Source organism: Theropithecus gelada, chromosome 13, assembly GCF_003255815.1.
Source record: "Theropithecus gelada isolate Dixy chromosome 13, Tgel_1.0, whole genome shotgun sequence".
Lineage (NCBI taxonomy): Eukaryota > Metazoa > Chordata > Mammalia > Primates > Cercopithecidae > Theropithecus > Theropithecus gelada.
Genome location: NC_037681.1, coordinates 21149667 through 21171412, shown reverse-complemented (window position 1 = coordinate 21171412; position 21746 = coordinate 21149667).

Below are 21746 nucleotides of genomic sequence, written 5' to 3'. Positions count from 1 at the left end.
TTTTTCAGAGCACTCGGTGGGAAAACGACCTCATACCTCAGCGGCCGGTTTCAAGAGCGGCTGCTGGGGCCACTCAGAAGGATTTGTTAACAAACGAAGAAATGAAGCCTGAACTAACACAGACGGGGCCTCCCTCTGTGACTTCCTGCTCGCCAAACACAAAAGCAGAAGCAGACAGTTTTCACTGATTTTACAGCATTTCTTTTTTGAGGGGGACTAAAGCTTGCTCTGTCGAGTCTTCCCCCAGGAACTGAAAGTAAGTGAAGCCCACCGTGAATGTCCAGGTGGGACATTTTCCCAGCAACGTGTCAAGGGTGCCAGGACCGCCGAGGAGGCGCCGCTGCCTTGTGGGTGAGTGGGAACGGGTTCCCTGCGACCGGCAGGGGTCACTCTGAGAGGGTCAACACTTATTCAGACACACACTTTTCTGGTGTATTTGTAAAACTCACACCTCTTATTAGGTCTTTTCTTTATATTTTAAAAATCCTGTCTGAAATCGGGGTTTAAAGACTGATAATATTAAATTTGGGTTTCATAGATGAAAAGTTTCTTTCTACTATTTTTATTATTGCATTACAGAAAATCACCCAAAGCAATAATCAGTTGTAAATATGAATTACCTTCCTCATGCCGTCCCGGGCTCTAGTTTTCCGATAACTCAAATGCACCACCTACGAAGTACACAGGAGGCTTTGCACTTTCTTCCAGTGTCAGAATGAATAACCTCACCTAAATAAATATTCCTAAGAAAAGTGGATGCACACATGTGAAAAGTTCCTGTGAACCAACAAAGGGACGCTCGGGACGCTGGAGGCCGAGGCGTCACGCCTGGCAAGCGTGTTCTCGGCACTGTCCCAGGAGAGCCTCAGCGGGCGCAGCCTTCTTCCTTCTGCTCGGCCCCTCCTGAGTCCTAGGCGCTCTCACTGCAGAGCTCAGGATGACCCAGGAAGAAGAGGGACCGATGGTTCTGAACTTCTGTCTGCTGCGTTACAGTCTCAGGATAAATAAAGCACAGTAATAGCAACTGAGTGCACCTTGGAGCAGGATTCCGTGAGCAAGCTCTGCGTGGAGCTTCTTCCTCACACACTGGCTGAGGTTCTGTGGGCTGCAAAATGAGGGCTCACGGATTGCTCTTGTTAAGAATATTGAAAGAAGAGCTGGAGAATGGAAATGCTTCCGTTCGCCCTGAGTTTCCCGTGGCTGTTAGGGGTCTGACTTCTGCACCGCCTGCTCTCTGTGCCCCTCGCCGCTGCTGGATGCTGGTGGCATTGGCCTGGTGGTCGAGGCAGCCTCCATCAGAACCCGGCTGCCTCCAGCGCACAGCTCAGCCTTGTTTTTCATCTCAAGGAACATTCCATGTTCTTTCTAATCAGCCTCAGCATCTCTCTGCCCTAATTACATTTTGCTGTTTGCTAGCATTAACTATTATTTATGTAAATGATTACCTTCTAATACTACTTGCAGTACAGAATTTATTTCAATTAAGGACAGAACTCTTCCTTTCTAAATGTCCCTGTTCTTTCATTTCCAGATACAATGAGCCAATTGCTCGTCACAGCCCCAAGGCACCTTTATGTCATTTTCATCAATGTTTTCTAACTGTTCTCAAGGTTTTTCTGCTTATATAATGCAATTAACATAGAGTTTTATTCTAATTAGAGAAACATCTGAAGAGAAGGGGGAGCTTTAGGAGCTCTGGACAGGGAAGGGATCTGGAACCTTGTTTCAGAACACACTGTTTGTCAGCGTAGAGGCCGAGGCGCACAGGAGTCGTGCTGGCCTGGACCATAACCTCCACAGAGGGCTGCAGAGGGACGCAGAGGTCTCTCCACATGGACACAGGCACTCTGGTGAGAACTCGGGAATTTCTTGCCAAATCAATGGCGAGTCTGGCATCTTACGATGGAGGCCGGGTGCCTCAGCACAACAGTCAGCTCACAATCCTTAAACTTCCCACAACGTTTCATCAGCACCACACTCCCGGCTGTGTGCACCGGCTAAGGTCCCAGCCCTTACCCGCCTCGGCTGCCCTTTCCTCACTGCCTGCCTTTGACTGTGTGTCTAGGCCTGGGAACCTTGCCTGACAAATTACAGGGCTCTCCACAAATAGGCAGTCACTTTTATTTTTCTTTTAATAATGCTTTATGCTTACACCCACAATGCAATCATATAAATATGTAAATTACCTTATTAGGGGTGCATTCCTCATTTTTCTCTTATTGTTTTTTTCTCTTTTCCGTATTCAATAACCTTTTTTCTCCTTGCTGCCTCCTCTCCCACTCCCTCCTCCAGATAGAAACCTGGCAGTAGACTTCCATGTATTTTTCTCCATGATCACATAATAATATGCAAACGCAAGCATAAAATATTTAAATTTACATTTACCTTAACCATTATTAAGAATCCCATTAATACAAATGGGATTCTGTTGTACGTCTCCCAAATCTGTTTTTTTTTTTTTAACTCAGCCACAACTTTGAAACCCAAGTCAACTGATATATTTTTAATTAGCTCTTAATAGCTCATGATGTTAAAGCTCTGTCTGCTTCACCCTCCTCCGTGTGAAGTACAATCATCTGTTCAGCTGTTCTTCTACTGATGGGCATTCGCCTGGTCTCCAGACTTCTGCAACTGTGAACATTGTTTGCCATAACTTTCCTTGCACATTTATTCTTACTTGGGCTTTTATTCCACAGAACAGATGCTGGGGACTAAGCTGGCTCACACAAAGGTGTACGCATTTTTAACTTGAATGCATGCTGTCAGATTTCTCTCCAAAGTGCTTTACCAAGCCCAGCAGCCACGGACGAGACGGTGCATCTCTCCCAGACCCCCACGGGTAATAGGAGCCTCTCTTTGTATCATCTTAGCCAGGCTCACGCAGTGATGTTTTATTATCGAGTGGCCACCAGCCGTAATGCGAGACTTGCAATGTTCCTTGGGAATTGAGATTTGATGTAAGGATTACCCTTTCATGCTGTTACCCACTTCACTATTACTGCTTTTATTACTTTTCGACTTCGAAATTTCATGTTTTTAAATGGTCAGTGGATGTTCATGTTTTCTATTCAAGTAACGTTCTATATATATAGTTACTGAATTCGTTGTACTGACTGGGTGTTCAGTTTTTCTGCATCACGACTTAGCTTTATGCACTGGAGCGTCCCCATTCTAAAAGTTGTGGTTGAAATTTTCCACTACTATTTTACTGGATTGGATGGGACTGAAATCCATTGGGCTTTTTATGTATTTTGTCCCGTTCTTATTACGGGACGGAGACACGGGTGCCGGGTACAGCCCAGTCCTGCCCAGGCCGACCTCCCTGTGAGCGCAGGCAGGATGGCTGCCTTCCAGTGGACTACAGAGGCAGTGGGCAGGCTGGGAGCAGAGGCACTGACCGGGCCTCAGGCTGCACCCTTGTATTTGTTTGTTTGTTTTACTGACATCTTTGTATTTGTTGTAGCTTGCCAAACTTTCAGAAGATAATAAGAGCTCTAAACACAGCGCTTCATGAACTGTGACTCAGCACACAGCTTCCAGGTCAGCACGCAGCGTCCGGGTGAGCACACAGCATCCGGGTCAGCACACAGCAAGCGGGTCAGCACACAGCATCCGGGTCAGCATGCAGCGTCCGGGTGAGCACGCAGCATCCGGGTGAGCACACAGCATCCGGGTCAGCACGCAGCATCCGGGTCAGCACACAGAACACTCCTGGTATTTCTGCGTCTCAATCTCCCTCCATCGCCGTGCCCTCTTCGCCAACGCAGCGTCATCCTAATTCCTAACAGAATTCTGTTTTCCTATTTTAAAAAAATTCTAATTTTCAGGCCAGGTGTGATGGCTCAAGCCTGCAATCCCAGCACTTTGGGAGGCTGAAGTGGGTGGATCACGAGGTCGGGAGTTCGAGACCAGCCTGACCAAAATGGTGAAACCCTGTCTCTACTAAAAATACAAAAAAAAAAAAAAAAAAAAAATTAGCCAGCCGTAGTGGCACGTGCCTATAATCTCAGCTACTCAGGAGGCTGAGGCAGGAGAATCACTTGAACTCGGGAGGCAGAGGCTGCAGTGAGCTGAGATCACACCAATGCAGTTCAGCCTGGGCGACAGAGCAAGACTCAGTCTCCAAAAACAAACAAACAAAAATTCTAATTTCCAATATAAATTTTGACCAATTTTTAAAAATGTTCAATTGATGAGTAAAAATTGTGTATATTTACGATGTACAACATGCTGTGTGGATGAATATGCATTGTGGAATCAGCTTTGACTAATGTTGACATTTCAGTGAAGAGACTCATGTAATATATTTTTCTGTGTCTGGCTTCTGCGCAAATGTTATTTCATAAAATGTATCCTTTTTATTATATGTAACATTTTGATAATTTTGTTGTTCTATGGTATTTTATTGTAAGCTTATAACACGACTTACTCAACAATTCTACTGTTGACGAGCATTTGAGTTGCTTCCAGTGAAAGGATATGAAATCCTGCTCTGTGTATTTTTCTAAGTAGATGTTGGTGTCAGTCTGCGTTTCTCATAGGCTATACATAGCAGTGGAATTGGTGGGTTCCAGGGTCTGAGCACCTCCAGCTTCCATGAGAGACGCTAAAACGATTCCCACTGTAAAGGTGCCGGCCCGACAGGCTCAGACCGTTCTCCTCCTCCACATCCTCCCCATCACTCAGTATCACGAGCATTCACTTATTAGCTATGGTGAGTGCATTTGTTGTAGTAACCGTAATAATTACAAAACAAAGATTTTATTTTACATTTCTCTGATGACTGATGAGATCAAATACACTTTCATAAATTAACTTGTTATTTGGTTAACTATGTGTTCATGTGTAGTTTTGGTCTTCTCTTTTTTGAAGTCCCATTCATGACTGTCGCCATTTTCATTATAGATCAGGGTGTCTGTTCCTCGCTGGCCTGTAGTTCTCCCTGTGATTCCTCGCTGGACTGCAGTTCTCCCTGTGGTTCCTTTCTGGCCTGCAGTTCTTCCTGTGGTTCCTCACTGGCCTACAGTTCTCTCTGTGGTTGACATGTAAACCCTTTGTTGGTTGAATGAATTGTAAACAGCATCTACTATTGTGTGGCTTGCATTTTGGTGCTCTTCATAATGCCTTGTGAGATAAAGATTTTAATTTTAACTTTAACTTGCAAATATTTCCCTTTATTACTTATTTTAAAAAATTAATTGACATTATAATTGTATATATTTATGGCATACAATGTGATGTTTTTACATATGTTTACAATGTGGAATCATTTTCAAAATAATTAGCATACATATCACCTCACATACTTAATCTTTTTATAGTGAGAACACTTAAAATCTACCGTTTACCATAAAAATTGAGATATGATATCAGTGAAATTGAAAGCAGAAAAAGAATAGAGAAAATCAGTGAAACCAAATCTAGTTTTCTGAAAACATTAATATCCATAAGCTCCAAGCCAAGCTAACTAAGAAAAAAAAAAACAATTGCCACTATCAGAAATGAAAGAGAGTCTATCACTACTGATCCCACGATCATTAAAAGGATAAAGGGATATTATAAATAGCTCTAGGCCCCAACATTTATAATTTATATGAAATGCACCAATTTTTTGAAAGACACTAATAAAACTCACTCAGGGAGAAAGAGACAATCTGAATTGGCTCATAGGAGTTATAATAATTATTATACAGAGAAATTAAGTTAATATTAATAATCCTTCAAAAATGAATTATCAGCTGTCATCTGTGAAAGGCACTAAAAAATAACAAAAGACAAGAGAAATACTGCAAGAACATCTTTGCAATACACATATCTGATAGTTGACTTGTATTAAAAACATACAATGAACGTTGAAAATTCAGTAAGAAAGCAAAGAACACAAGAAATGAGCAAACAATGGATATGAACATCTCACCACAGATGAGGCACAGATGGCAAGTAAGCACATGGAAAGATGCTCATGGCCACTCGCCACTAGGAGACTGCAAACTGAAACAATGAGGTGCCATGAAACATGTCTCAAAAAAACACAAAGTAAAATTTTTAAAAGCCTGACAAAGCTAAATGCTGAAGAGGAAGCAGAGAAAGAGGAGCTCCGATCCATGGCTGATGGGAAGGCCCAGTGAAGGGGTTTGGCAGCCTCCCACAAAACTAAGCATAGCCTGATTGCAGCACCCAGAAGCCACACTCCCAGCCACTTACACAGTTTATCTGAGAATTGTGTCTGCAAAAAATTCGGTATGCAATGTGTAAGGCAGCTTTCTCCATAACCACCAAAACCTGGAAACAACCAAGCTCCTTCCACAGGTGGATGGACAAACAGACCCTAGTGCATCCCTGCAATGGGAAATTATTCAGCACTAAACAGAAGTGAGTTACTAAGCCTAAGAAAGATATGAAGTAAACTTAAATGCATATTTCCAAGTGAACAAAGCTAACCTCGAAAGGTTGTATACAGTGTCATTCCAATTACATGGCATTATCTTAAAAAGCAAAATTATAATTCCAGTAAAGTGATGAGAATTGTCAGGGGTTCGGTGGGTGTGTAGTGGAAAGAGATAACTAGGCAAGGCACAGGACATCCTTCAAGCACTAACACTATCTGTACAATACCGTAATGCAGCAAAAGCATTTGACAAAATCCAACATTTATCAGTACTCGTGATTAAATGGTCTCTCCAAACCACAGTGAATACATAGACTTAGGCATTTGTCAAAACCCATGGAATTTTACAGCACAAAAAGTGAAGCTTTAATATACACAAGCTTTTTAAAAAGTTATTTAGGAAGTTGGAGGATGCCAGGAAGAAATGCCAACTGTAACAAGTGAGTCCAACTATATTATGAATGCATGAAACACCGTCACTGAGGGGTGAGAAAAGGTGCTGACATCAGTCGCTTTGGAAGTGAGTAGACACTGTAAAACTACAGGCAAAAGGAACTGCACATCAGCACCGTACTCTGGTTGATAAGGTTGTGTCTCTCAGGTTGGGTTAATAATTCTAGTATCACAGTGTATATATATGCCCAATATAGACAGACATAGTTACACATGGAAACAATTTATTACATGTGTATATACATGGGTTAGTACACACACATTTCATGAGATGTGTACATACATGGGTTGGTACACACACACCTTTCATGAGATGTGTATATGCATGGGTTAGTACACACACATTTCATGAGATGTGTACATACATGGGTTGGTATACACACATTTCATGAGATGTGTATATGCATGGGTTAGTACACACATATTTCATGAGATGTGTACATACATGAGTTGGTACACACACACCTTTCATGAGATGTGTATATACATGGGTTAGCTCACACACTTTTCATGAGAAGTGTACATACATGGGTTAGTACTCACACATTACATGAGATATGTATATACATGGGTTAGTACACAATTAAATGAGTTGTGTACATACATGGGTTGGTACACACACACCTTTCATGAGATATGTGTATACATGGATTAGTACACACACATTTCATGAGATGTGTGTATATACATGGGTTAGTACACACACCATAGTTTTTCCTCTGGCAGATGATAGGGCCTAAAAGAAAAAATTACCTCAGTGGCAACTGGCACCCCTACTACCCAGATCTTATTTCCTAAGGCCATTTCCCAGTGGAAGGAACCGGGATTCCTTTGAGAAATAGCTGTTTCTAGGACTTGGGTGGAAAATATATAATAAGCCGGGAGGTAAAAAGATGATGAAAACAAACAAACAAATTAAAACAATGTGTCCATGGGGATGTGTGGAAGGAATATAGACACTAACTGAAACACCCCCAGTGACCAAAACTGTAACAATATAATCAACAAAATAAACAAATTAGTATTGGGTTATAACTCAAAGTATAAAACACCATATCCATGATGCCATATTGATATGCATGATCAAAGAAAGAAAAAAAGAAAGAAAGAAATGGGGAGAACAGACAAATTGCTCATGCAGTAGAATTCCAGAAAATGCATGCAGATGCTGTGACTGTGATGAGGGGTGTATAACTTCCCATCCTTCGTGTGTGTGGCTGTATGTAGATGCTGGGACCTCGATGAGGGGTGTGTAACTCCCCATCCTTCATGTGTGTGGCTGTATTTAGACACTGTGGTCTCGATAAGGGGTGTGTAACTCCCCATCCTTCGTGTGTGTGGTTGTATGTAGATGCTGGGACCTCGATGAGGGGTGTGTAACTTCCCATCCTTCATGTGTGTGGCTTCATATAGATACTGTGGTCTCGATAAGGGGTGTGTAACTCCCCATCCTTCATGTGTGTGGTTGTATGTAGATGCTGTGACCTCGATGAGGGGTGTGTAACTTCCCATGTTTCATGTGTGTGGGCGTATGCAGATGCTATGACCCTGACGAGGGGTGTGTAAATGCTAGGACCTCAATGAGGGGTGTGTAACTTCCCATCTTTTGTGTATGTGGCTGTATGTAGATACTGTGGTCTCGATGAGGGGTGTGTAACTTCCTATCCTTCATGTGTGTGGCACACAGTAACTTCCTCCACATCGTGCAATGTGGAAACGGGGTAAAAAGAATCACTTTGCCCTGGAGAAACCTGGTGACTCTGCCCCAGCCAGGTGCCTGTGGTCAGTTCAATAGTCATCAATCTTGCTGACAGCACAATGTGACCCCTGTTATGATATCATGGAAGTGCCACTTCACCTCTGTAGTCTTCCTTCCAGCAACCCATAAACTTAGTATCATCATGAATGAAACGTAAATTTCAATTGCATGTTTCAATTCAATTTTGTGAGATAGCCTACAAAATATTTGACCACTACTCCTCAAAACTGTCAAGGTTGTCAAGGGAAGTCTGGGAAACCACCATATCTGAGAAGGGCCAGAGGAGACAAAACAACTAAATGTCACGTGATGTCCTGGATGGGACCCTGGAGTGGCAAAGAAGCACAGGTGAGAACTAAGAAAAGTGAATAAATGATGGGCTTCAGTTAATAATAATGAGTCAATATTGGCTCATCCTTGTGATAACTAAGCCATGCCAATGTAAGACATCAACCACAGAGGAGCTGGGGACAGGCGTGTGGGAACTCAGTAATATCTTCACAAGCTTTCTGCAAATCTAAAGCTGTTCTAAAAACTAAAATCTATTTTTATGAAGATGATATAGATAATTCCCAATTACATTCAGAGATTTTGACACCAGTTTTTTTCAGTAATTGATGGAATAAGTAAATAAAAAATCAGTAAGGATATAAAAGAATAACATAACACTGTTAACCAACTTGACCTAATTTTCATTTATAGAGCACTACACCTAAATGCAAAAGTCATAGACTTCTCAAGTGCAAATGAAACTTTCTTCAAGATAAACCATATTCTGGGCCATAACAAAGGTTCAAGAAATTTAAAGAATTAAAAAACATAAAGAGTATATACTTTGTCTAAAATGGAATGAAATTAGAAATCAATAGCAATGAATACCTAAAATTATTTTAAAATTTGTAATACACTTCAAAATAAAAATGGACAAAGATAAACTCTCAAGAAACTTGGAAATATCTGGAATTTAATGATTATAAAAGCATAGTATATTAAAATATATGAGATTCACCTAAAACAGTATATATTATAAGCAGAGGTTGTAAAATATATATATTATAAGCAGAATTTTAAAAATCAATTAGCTAAGCTTCTCTTTCAAAAGCAAAAATAGCAAGTTAAAACTAAGATAATTAGAAAAAAGTATATAAAAGAAAAAATTAGTTGAATTAAAAACAGAAAACAACAATGTTAACATTTTTTGAAAAGCTTTAAAAACGTAATTTTATAAGAAGACTAATTAAGAAAAAAGTGAGACAATACTAATGATCAGTAGCATGAATGACAGATGAGACATCACTACAGATCATACATACATCAACAGGAAAACAAGGAAATATTATAAACTGCATTATAGAAATATATTTGTCAAACTTGAGAAAATAAATGCATTCCTTGAAGAGTGCAGCTTATCAAAATTGACATGAAAGGCTAATCTGAAAGCTTATATTTATTAGAGCTGTTTAATACATAATCAAAAAATCTTCCCCAAATAAAATACCACAGGCATGTAGCCTTACTGGCGAATTATATCAGTCATTCAGGACAGAAATGAGGCCAGGTGTCGTGGCTCATGCCTGTAACTCCAGCACCTTGGGAAGTTAAGGTGGGAGGATATCTTGAGTCCAGGAGTTCAAGCCCAGCCTTGGCAATACAGTGAGACCCTGTCTCTACAAAAAAATAGCCAGGCATGGTGGTGCATGTTTGTGGTTCCAGCTACTCAGGAGGCTGAGGTGGGAGGATTGCTTGAGTCTGAGAGGTTGAGGTTGAGGCTACATGATTGCACCACTGCAATCCTGCCTGGGCTCCAGAGCAAGTCTGTCTCAGAAAAAAAAAAAAAGAAATAAATAAAAATGATACTTTCAGAATATTAAGAAGGAAGGAATATTTCCCAATTTATTTTATGAGGCCAGAATTATTGTGACACTGCAAAGCTGCAGCAGGAGATTTTGGAAGTGATGATGTCATGTTCCACACCCTGGTTTGGGTAGCTGATTTTTTTTCACACTGGTGAATATGATTGCCAAAACTCAGTAAGTAGTACAATGATGATTTCTGCATTTTATCTTATAAAAATTATACTTCAATACAAATTACATGTGAAGAGACACATCTCATACAAGCTTTTCTTTGTTATTTCCACTTTCACTGTCCTTCAGACCAGCAGCACTCAGTAGGACTCTCACAGTCATTCCCTAACAGGCTGTGTTCCTTCTGGCCCTCCTTCTCTTCCTAGAACACAGAGTTGGTTACATCTCTCATGCTCCTAAACAGCCGCCCCTCTAAAGGCTGCCCATTGCCTTTAGGATAAAACCCAGACTTCTCAGTGGAGGCCCACAGGCCCTGCATTGCTGTAGCTCCCGTGCCCACACCCTGTTCATTCACTCAGACAATTTCTGTGACAGACACAGGAGTGGGGGGTGAGGGTGGCATGCGTGGCTGCTCTCTGGGGACAAAACCGACCTCACGCACAGTGATAGCCATGTGACTGAACCAGGAGAGGGATGTGCAGGGCCCACGTGAGCTACCTCAGCCTCCTTCATCTTCTGTCTCTCAATGACTGCTGGTTGTTCCTGGGTCTCACACCCGTGAAGAAGCCTCTCGCCTGCCACTCTCCCTCGAGATGTGCTTCATCCTGGGGGTCCCTTCAAGGCTCACTGAGCCCCTCCCTCCCTAGACTGGGTGTTTCTAGGTCGTCCTCCGAGGTGCACTTTAGGGTCTTTTCCTGGAAGCCTTCCCATCTGTCTCTGGTGGACTGAAGGGTGCATCCTCCACTAGGACCCCACAGTTCCCTGGACGCATCTATATTGTTGTAATTTTTCATTTTTGATGACCACCAGATTACAAGACCCTTCAGGGCAAAAAAAAATCTTATTTACCTCAGCAGTATCAGCACCGACACAAGATTGAGTGCGTAGTAGGTCCTTGATCCGTGAATGCACAACAGATTTTGACTTTGACGAGTTTCTGTGTCTACCCAGCTAACCAGCTAAGCAGCATGCACTGGCTCTCACTGAGCCTGTGCCTCACCCTGCACTCCGTTCTGATGCTGTTTCATGGAGCAGGGCATTGCTTCTCTGGGGCTCTGCTGCATTCAGATCCAACGATAGGCCAGTTTATTCTTCACTTCTATCCCTCTCCTCTTATGATATGAGACACACAATGAATTAAGCTCCATTTATTACAGGTAACTTGGATTTTGGATTTAAAAGAAAGTTAAAAAAAAGATTGCACCAACAACGCACCCTTGACTGGCCAAATGTGCCTGTGATGGCCCCTTTGTTGAAGCTTTGTTGACCGCATGATTAATGAGCTGTTGGTAGAAAATTGCAAGCATATTTTCACTTCTAAGTCATATTTAAACTTCGATTTATTGACTGGTTAAAAAAAACAGAAGATGTAATTTTATGTGGCAGACATTGTTAATTTGAGACTGTAGAACCGTAAAACAGAGCTTCAAATTTCTATTTATCAAACATTTAAACTGAAATAATAGCAACCTCACTTAGGTCTCTGTTTTCTTAAGGTGGAACCAAATGATCATTTTCAGGCTTTTAACCCATCATCTGTTTTTCCAGCCCAAGCCATCAGCCAAATCAGGTAAGTTAAGGCAGAAATACAAGGGGCTGCCAGCTGGCATCTGGAGGGTCCATGGGTGGGCTGGAGCCCCGGGGTCATCTGCAGAGTCCAGAGTCCCATGCAGTCCATCTTCTCCCAGCACAGGAACCAGAAGCTGGAGCAACAGCTGTGGTGGGATTTCAGGGAGGAGGGAGGACTCCAGCTAGGTGCTTTGGATGTGGAGATGCTGTCTTGATATGCTAATTGGAGACAGATTCAGGCTGAGGCCTCTATTTTCTCACTGCTTGGCTTTCAGGGAGGCTTCAGTGAGACTTTCAGAAAAAGAGCTTTTATATGCGTGCCTTGGGTACCAGCAGTGAACGTAGACACTGTCTGGTGGAGCCTGTGGTGCACGGCAGGCACCAGGTCAGTGTTCCCTGAGATGGTCCTGGAAACTGCCCTGCACTTTAGACTACAAGTCACCCGTGTGTATCAGTGATGCTGCATAAATGTCTTTTAACAAAACAACCCTTTCTCTTCTTTTCCATAGGTTTTAACTTCATTGAGACTTACGGCTTCTTGCCAATATTTTTGCCAAAACCCTGTAATCAGTCTCATTTATTTTTATCTTGCTATACCAACTTACAGCTCCCAAAACAAACAAACTGTTCTCTTCTTGGTCTTGGAACTGGTCTTCTAAAAACAGTACGGAGTCACCTGAGTCCTCCTAGATAAGTAGATGACTTTCCCATCGTGATTCATCAAATTCCCCATCAAGCTGCAACCATCTCCTCTCTCCACCCCACTGGCTGAATGACTGGAAACCACCAGAATCTCTCAGACCCCATGGCTCATAAATCCTGAGCCTGGCATCTCTCCTCTCTGTCATGAAGGACTTCACTCCCCCTCACACTTAGCAGATTCCTGGACCCTTCAAAGTCCAACTTGTGAGGTTCAACCTGTTCCCCCAGAAGGGCGGTCCCTGGCACTTCGTGGACATTGGCCCCCACTGTGCTCTAATTGTTTGCGGATGATCTTGTCTCACTGTATAAAGTAAAGCACTGGGCGGCCTCTGGTGTGTCAGAGCAGGTGTGACACTGATGCACAGTCGGGCAGGTTCTCTCCAGAGGTCCCTGAGGATGCCTGACAGCCCAGGTCTATCTTCACCACAGCTGGCATCACAAAACAGCCTCAAATGATGGGGTTTAACATTTCCAAAATGGGTTTAGGTATATATATTTTTTCATTTTGAATCAGTTTATTTTTTCCCATTTCAATTTTTAATCTTCATGGACACACAGTAGGGGTATCTATTTAGGGGGTGCATGAGCTATTTTGATACAGACATACGATGTGTAATAATCACATCAGGGTAGATGGAGTGTCCATTGCCTCAGGCATTGATCACTTATTTGTGTCAGGGACATTCCAATTCCACTCTTTTAGTTATTTTTAAATGTGCTACAAAGTATTGCTGATTGTAGTCACCCTGTTGTGCTATCAAGTACTAGGTCTTATTCATTCTAGCTACTTTACTTTTGATCCATTAACCATCCCACATTCCCCCAACAACCCACACCCTTCCCAGCCTCTGGTAAGCATCATTCTATTCTCTATCTTCATGGGTTCAAATTGTAGCTTCCACAAATGACTAAGAACATGTAAGGTTGTCACTCTGGGCCTGGCTTTTTTTCACTTAACATCATGACCTCCAGTTCCATCCAGTTGCAAATGGCAGGATCTCCTCCTTTTTTGTGACTAAATAGTACTTCACTGTGTACATGGACCACATTTTCTTTACCCATTCATCTATTAGTGGATGCTTAGGTTGCTTCCAAATCATGGCTATTGTGAACAGTGCTGCAACAAACATGGGAGTGCAGAGATCTCTTCAATAGATTGATTCACTTTGGGGTATATACCCAGCAGTGGAATTGCTGGATCATATGGTAGCTCTATGTCTAGTTTTTTGAGAAACTTCCAAACTGTTCTCCACAGTGGTTGTACTAATTTACATTCCCACCACTGTAGAAGGGTTCCCTTTCCTCCACATGCTTGCCAATTTTGCTATTGACTGTCTATTAAATAAAACTCATTTTAACTGGAGTGAGATGATGTCTCATTGTAGTTTTGGTTTCCATTTCTCTGAGGATCAATGACATTGAGCACATTTTCATATGCCTGTTTGCCATTTGTATATCTTCTTTTGAGAAATGTCTATTCAGATCTTTTGCACAGTTTTAATTATTTTTGCCCAATTTAATTATTTATTTAAATAACAATCTAATTAAATTATTAGATTTTTTCCTATTGAGTTGTTTGAGCTTCTTAAATATTCTGGATATTAATTCCTTGTCAAATGGATAGTTTGCAAATATTTTCTCCCATTTTGTGGGCTGTCTCTTCACTTCGTTGATTGTTTCCTTTGCTGTGCAGAAGCTTTTTAAGTTGATGTGATCCCATTTGTCCATTTTTGCTTTGGTTGCCTGTGTTTGTGGGGTATGGATAAATAAATCTTTGTCCAGACCAATGTTCTAGAGAGTTTCCCCAGGGTTTTATTTTAGTACTTTCATAGTTTGAGATCTTGGATTTAAGTCTTTAATCCATTTTGATTTGATTTTTGTATATGGCAAAAGAGAGGGGTTTGGTTTTTCATTCTTCCACATATGGATATCCAGTTTTCCAAACAACATTTATTAAACAGACTATCATTTCCCCAGTGTATGTTCTTGGCATCCTTGTCAAAATGGGTTTACTGTAGGTTGTGAATTTCTGGGCTCTCTATTCTGTTCCATTGGTCTATGTGTCTGTTTTTATGGCAGTATCATGCTGTTTTAGTTATTATAACTCTGTAATATACTTTGAACTCAGATAATGCAATTCCTTCAGTTTTGTCCTTTGTGCCCAAGATAGCTTTGGATACATTTTATGATTTTTTTTTTCTATTTCTGAGAAGGATGTCATTGGTATTTAGATAGGGATTGCATCAGATCTGTAGATTGCTTTGGGTAGTATAGATATTTTAACAACATTGATTCTTCCAATCCAAGAATATAAAATATTTTCTCTTTTTTTGTGTGTTCCCTTCAATTTCTTGTACCAATGTTTTTCACTTTCATTGTAAAGATCTTTCATTTCTTTGGTTAAGTTTATTTCCAGGTATTTTATTTTATTTGTAGCTATTGTAAATGGGATTACTTTCTTTTTGATATTATTTGCTGTTGGCATATAGAAATGATACTGATTTTTGTATGTTTATTTTTTGTTCTGTGACTTTACTAAGCTTGTTTCTCAGTTCTAACAGTTTTTTGGTGGAGCCTTTAGGATTTTCTTTGTCATCTGCAAACAAGAATAAATTGACTTCTTCCTTTCCAGTTGAGGTGCCCTTTGTTTTTTTTCTCTTGTCTGATTGCTCTAGCCAGGACTTCCAGGGCTGTGTTGAGTAACAGTGGTGAAAGTGGGTATCCTTGTCGTGTTTGAGATCGTAAAGAAGGCTTCCAGGTTTTCCATGTTCAAGACCAGCTGTGGCTATACCATATGACTTTCGTTGTGCTGAGGTATGTTCATGCCGTCTCCAGTTTTTTGAGGGTTTTTTTGTCATGAAGGAGTGTTGAATTTTATCGAATGCTTTCTCAGAATCAATTGAAATGATCATATGGTCTTTGTCCTTTATTCTATTGATATGATGTATCATGTTGATTGATTTGTGTATGTTAAGCCATCCTTGCATCCCAGGGATAAATCCCACTCAATCATGATGAATGATCTTTTTTGATGTGCTGCTGAATTTGGTTAGATACTATTTTGTTGAGCATTTTTACATCAATGTTCATTGGATATACTGGCTTGCATTATTATTATTATTATTATTATTATTATTATTGCTGTATGTTTGGTTTTTTATCACAGTAATACTGACCTTGTAGAATAAGTTTGGAAGTCAAAACATATTTGTATTTTAACAAGATAATCTTTAGCAAACAATCATGCAAAAAACAAGCAAGCAAACATGAAAAGATTTGCTATGGAAGCCAGTGGCTGAGTAAGTGGAAAGAGGATGCCATGGGACCACCCTGCCCACTGGCCACCTATGCCTCAGCAGTGGATGAGGTGCCTTGTAAAAGCTCTTGCCTGGTGTCTAAAAACAGTACAGTTATTTACTTCTGGCACAGGTCTGCAGAAATACGGATATTTTTATTTTGCAAAATAAATCATGAATAGGCTCCAAACTGCTGTCACTTTAGAACTGCCTTAATGAAACAATCGGGTGGATTAGACGATTCTTGGCCAGCTCTGGGAGGCTGGGAACAGGAGACCTGGTATCCTAAGGCTGGACTGGACCCACAGTGGCCAACAAATGCACACTGCTTTTGGCTAAATGGATACACCTTTTAACTTAATTTCTCACAACTAAATGGCCTGCAGAGGCTGCTGATATCATCTACACAGCCCTTCTTCCCTCTGTCTACTCTCCTCACACCACACACATTTTGCCATTAGAATCAAGAAAACTAGAAATGTATGGAGTTTCGTGGTGTCAAAGTGCACAGGAGACAGGGTCTGTGGCACAGAAGGGGGCATAAGCCCATCGTAGACCACGGGCTGCATCCTGTTCTGACTTTACTAAAACTTAACACAAGACAAAAATAAAATGGAGATTTTGTGTCATTATTCTTGGTGCCTAGAAAGATCTATTATGCCATGAATAGCTTTTTCTGTTGCCCTGAATTTATATTTGTCTTTTGACAATAGTCTTTAGGCCAATGCTCCCTACAGGCTAGAAGGAGCTCAGTGCTCTAGGACACAGTTAATAATAATGGAAAAACTTTGACATGTGCGTTTTCTAAGTTACTGTGTGGAAAATATAGGATGCTTATGAGACTGTGTTTTCTCTATGTATTTAGTCTTGTAAAAGGCAGCAATATCACACATTGCACATCAGATAACAGATTCTATTTCATTTAAAGCTCAAAACAGCTTTGTGCAGTCAGATCATTATTCCTGCTTTACAGGAGCCAAAGCTGAGCTTCGGATCACCCCTGCTCTGGCGACTTAGTGATGGCAACACCGGACCCAGAGGCTACATCTTCTGATTCCAATCCCCACTCTTTTCTCAGCACAGGCTTTCTCTAACTATTCCCAAATGAAGCTAAGCACTGGCCTGCTGTTGGGAAGACAGATTCTTCTCTGCATTGCAAATAACATATTACTTGTTTAGGTTACAGCTAAAACACAACTGTTTGGGTGAATTCCTGTTGTTGGAGAAACAGCAGCTTACATGTGTGCACAAGATGCCAGCTACATGCACAATGTGGCCACAGGCTTTGAACTAGACCAGGAGGAAAACTGGCCGCTTTGCAGGCAACATCCCAGGCCCCTTTGAAAAAGCCAGGTGACTGTGGGCAGATGCCACCCAAACCCACCAAGTCCAGAGGTGTTCACAAGTCTGTAAGGAAGGAAGGTGCATTTGCCTTGCAGGTGGCACTAAGCATAGGTGAAAGCAGGGGTTTGGAGTTGATTTCAGAGTCAGGGCAGAGGCCAGGGGAGGCTCTGGGCTGGCAGGCTGAGCAGCTGCTGGACGTCAGGAGGAGCTCCTAATGTGGGAGGAGAGCACTGGATATGCTGAAGAGGAAGATGTCACCCGCTTTGGCAGAGGCACACGTCTTAAGGGTGGGAAAGCTGGGGTGGTGGTAAGATAATACCGTGGTGCTCAGCCCGAATCTGCTCTCAATTACGATGATGTTGTCCGTAGAGCTATTCACAGCATCTGAGTATCAGAGTCTGTCCAGCAGTCTTCCGCCTTGAAGAACATGATCTTGAGCCAGCTCCTGTTTTCCATTTCTAAAGGAATGAAACTGCATTTGGCCTCCAGTCATGCTGGCCGCCCAGATGCAGCACACGTCTATGAATCATGTAATTGCTCAGCACGCAGGAAACGTGCAGGGAGAGGCTGAGAAAACACAGCGGGGTGGGGGCAGCCTCGGCCTCAGCCCCGAAGGTGGGCAAAACGGAGGCACGTTTCTCTCTCTCTTGCGACTGTGCCATGGACCCGTCAGATGGAACAAAGTGCAGGACTTACGGCTTCCCTCGCCGTGATTTTTGTTAAGGTCATCGACATAGGTGTTTACAGATTCAATCAGCTACGCTATGGAATACGAAAATTGCGTCAGAACCCAAAGCAAGAAGTGAGTTACAAGCACCAGGGAGATTTGCTTGAGATCAAATTTTCAGCCCAGAGGCTATATTCCTAAACCCCCACGCAACTAATCCCAGTGAATGTGTTTCCTTAAAAAAGCATTTTCCACGCCACATGCTCTGCTCCGGTGACTTACGTAAATATATATGTTATTAGAGATGTGATTCTTATCGGGGTGGCTGTAAGGGAAAATTGTCATGTTTTCCTTTTTGGCACTTTCTACTTTCATATTTCTAAAGATTATCTTCCGTATATGCTGGAACTTCTACATGTTGGTAGTTTATGGCATTACCAGGATGGACAGGGACCCGGCCAGCAGCCCCATGCAGATCGGCCCTGTATCCTCTCTTCTTGTGAACACCCAGCTTGTTCTCACCCTCTTGAGGCCTCACCGACACCCATAACAGCTCTGAACTAACACTGGGTTCCTCTCCTCTCTCACTCTTGGGTTTAATCCACTTCTCCATGGCAGCCTTTCACGTATTTGTAAACAACTGTTCCAGCTCTGACCATGGACTCCCCTGCGTTGGCTCCTTAAGTTTCCTTCACTTAAAAGCAACACAAGCTAGTTCCTTCAATAGTTTTCTCAGGACAAGACTCTGAGAGCTTCTATCTTCCTTGTTTCTTAAGTACACTTGACCATATAGAGTGCATCAGGCGAAGCCCCAACAATCAGTACAGAGAATGATGGAAACCAAACCCTGAGCCTGCAAAACTCCTCAGATTTCTCCTTAAAACTTTGCCGTCTCTAAACATCCCTGCAAAGCCTGACCAGAGGTGCCCCATGGAGTGTGGTAACCAGCCAAGGTCATCCATGTCACCGTGGAGTGTGGTGACCAGCCAAGGTCATCCATGTCAGCTGAGGTCATCTGTGTCAGTCGTGATGGTGAAGGAACCTTCTGGAAAGGCAGCCAGGCTGGAGTTGGCAGCTGGCAGCTCCTTTCTCAGGAGCTTCTGTGTCTCCTGCTCACTCTGGGCGTTGGTCTCCAGCACTGTTTCGTGAATTAAACAAAGCTTCAAGGCTGCAGTTCTAGGTGATGCTCCTCTTCCTCTGCCTCATACTCTTCTTAGGCTTCCTGTGTTACCATGCATGTTTTCTCAAGAACATTTTCTAGTCTAAAGTGCTCAAGCCCCTTCAGTCTCCCTGACATGATACCCATGTTGCTTTGGAGACCACATTGTCTTTGTTCATCAGCAAGAAAAGCGAGCACATCTTCAGATACTGCTGAAGCTGTTTCCATGTAATTAAGTAAAGATTAGGATCCAAATTGTGCCCAGTCCCAAGGAATAAACATGTGAAAATAGACAGCAAAGTTCTGGGGAGAAAGAGAATGAATACAAGATAACTTTCAAAGCTATTAAAAAGCACTAAAAGCACTGATAGATAAAAAGCTGGTGCTAACATCAGAGCATTCATTCATTCACTCATGTACCCCTCAGCAAATGTCTCCTGTCCACACGTACTGGGCCCAACTGTGAGTGTGAGGGGCGCACAGGGAGTGTGGCCAATGGGAATCTCTGTCCTGGAGCACTTTGCACAGATGAGCAATGAGCCATGTGGATTCCGACGAGGGCAGGTGGTTAAAGCAGGGGCTGCCTCAGTGACCATCTGGGAGGCGACGGGTGCTTGGGTTGACACGGTTGAGAGGGACGTGTGAAACCAATGGGTTCCAGACACACTTTGAAAGCAACTGTCTGAAACTGGAGTCATGGGAAAGTAAAGAAATAAAAGATTGCTCCAAGATTTTAAAAGATGAAGTTGCTATTTAATGGGATTAGAAAGACTGCTGGGGCCAGTTTGGTGGGGCAGAAGGTCAGTTTCAGAAATGTTAGCTCTGAGCTTCCCGACGATCATCTAAATTAAGATCTAAATTAAGATGTTCTACGGACGGGAGAGATACGATAGCAACTGTCTCTCAAAAAGGGGATTCATGTTACTGTTTGCCTTTGTTTTTTTAAAATATATTTAACTTTTCCCAAGTGATGGTTTATTAATTGTGTCACCTTAAAACTTATTTTTCGGAGATGTTTTCTCTATTTGACATGCTTAGCTTTCTCTCCTGTAGAGTAGCTCTTTGAGGGACAGGCCCAAAACCTATTAACTGAAGTGTTCGCAGCACTTTGGCTCCAAGATGCATTTATGGAATGATAAAAACCAGGGAAGATGAGCCTCTTGGCTGGCGCGTGTTTATTATTCCTCATGATCCTGGGAGCTCTTTCACACAAACTTCCCCTGGTCCACGTGGACTCACGGCTGCTTCATGTTACCATTCACAGGCCTGGGAAGAAGTGGGTAGCCCGGGACCTCATCTGTCAAAGGCCGGGGCTCTCAGGCAGTGCTGGGGAGGGCGGCCCAGGGAGGGGCAGTGACTGCTCCCACCCCACACCTTTCCTCTGCTTTAAATATGTGGGTTCCCCGCATTCCACTGCTTTTACATGTGACAATTGCTTCAACAGTAAGAGGGATCTGCAGAAGGTATTGGAGCAAATCATTATTGTGCAGGCGGGCTCTGGGGCAGAGCTTCTGAAGTAGGAGCCAGCGTCATTCAATCCGGGGGACAAACCCTGTCAGACGTGCAAACGCATTTTTAATTAAGATTAGGCCCAAATACGGAATAAAAAAGAGTTTGCTAACACTGGGCCGAGTGAGCGTCTAACACAGATGAACAGTGCCCTTTCCAACCCCAGTGCCGGCTCAGATCAGATGTTCTTACCAAAGCCTTGGGGCTTCCTGGGACAAGTCCCCACCAGCAGGACCCTGCAGCCACCGTCAGGGGGATCCGTGCCCACCACCGTCAGGGATCCGTGCAGCCACCATTGGGGGATCCGTACCGCCACCATCGGGGGATCCCTGCCGCCACCATCGGGGGATCCGTGCCGCCACCACTGTCAGGGATCCGTGCCGCCACCATCGGGGAACTGTATCACCACCAGCGAGAACACGCTGCCCAAGGTCTCCCTGGTGTTCCCAGACCATGTCTTCCATTAAGCCTCCCGCGTGGCCCAGCTCCATTCAGACATGGCTGGCAGCACCGTTGGACAGTTCCAGGCACCCCCAGCACTGAGGGGTAGATGCGTGGCTGCCCGGCAGAGACTGAGGCCGAGGAGCCGCCATCCCTCTCTCCACAGTAAACAGCGCCGAGTGTGGGCTGGGAGGGGTCGCGTTTCCCATGTAAGGCAGTCCCCGGCGGCCAGGCCAGGCGCCAGTGAGTGTGAGTGTCCACCTGGCCTCCAACCACGTGGGCCCTTCCTCCATACCTGCCTGGACATGGTTCCCAAGGCCATGGTCCTGCCTGCCCCCTCTCCTTCCACTAGACAACCGCAAATGAACCCTGCTGGCTCCACACACTGGTTCCAGATTTGCTCCCTTGAAACGATTCATCACGCGGTCCCTT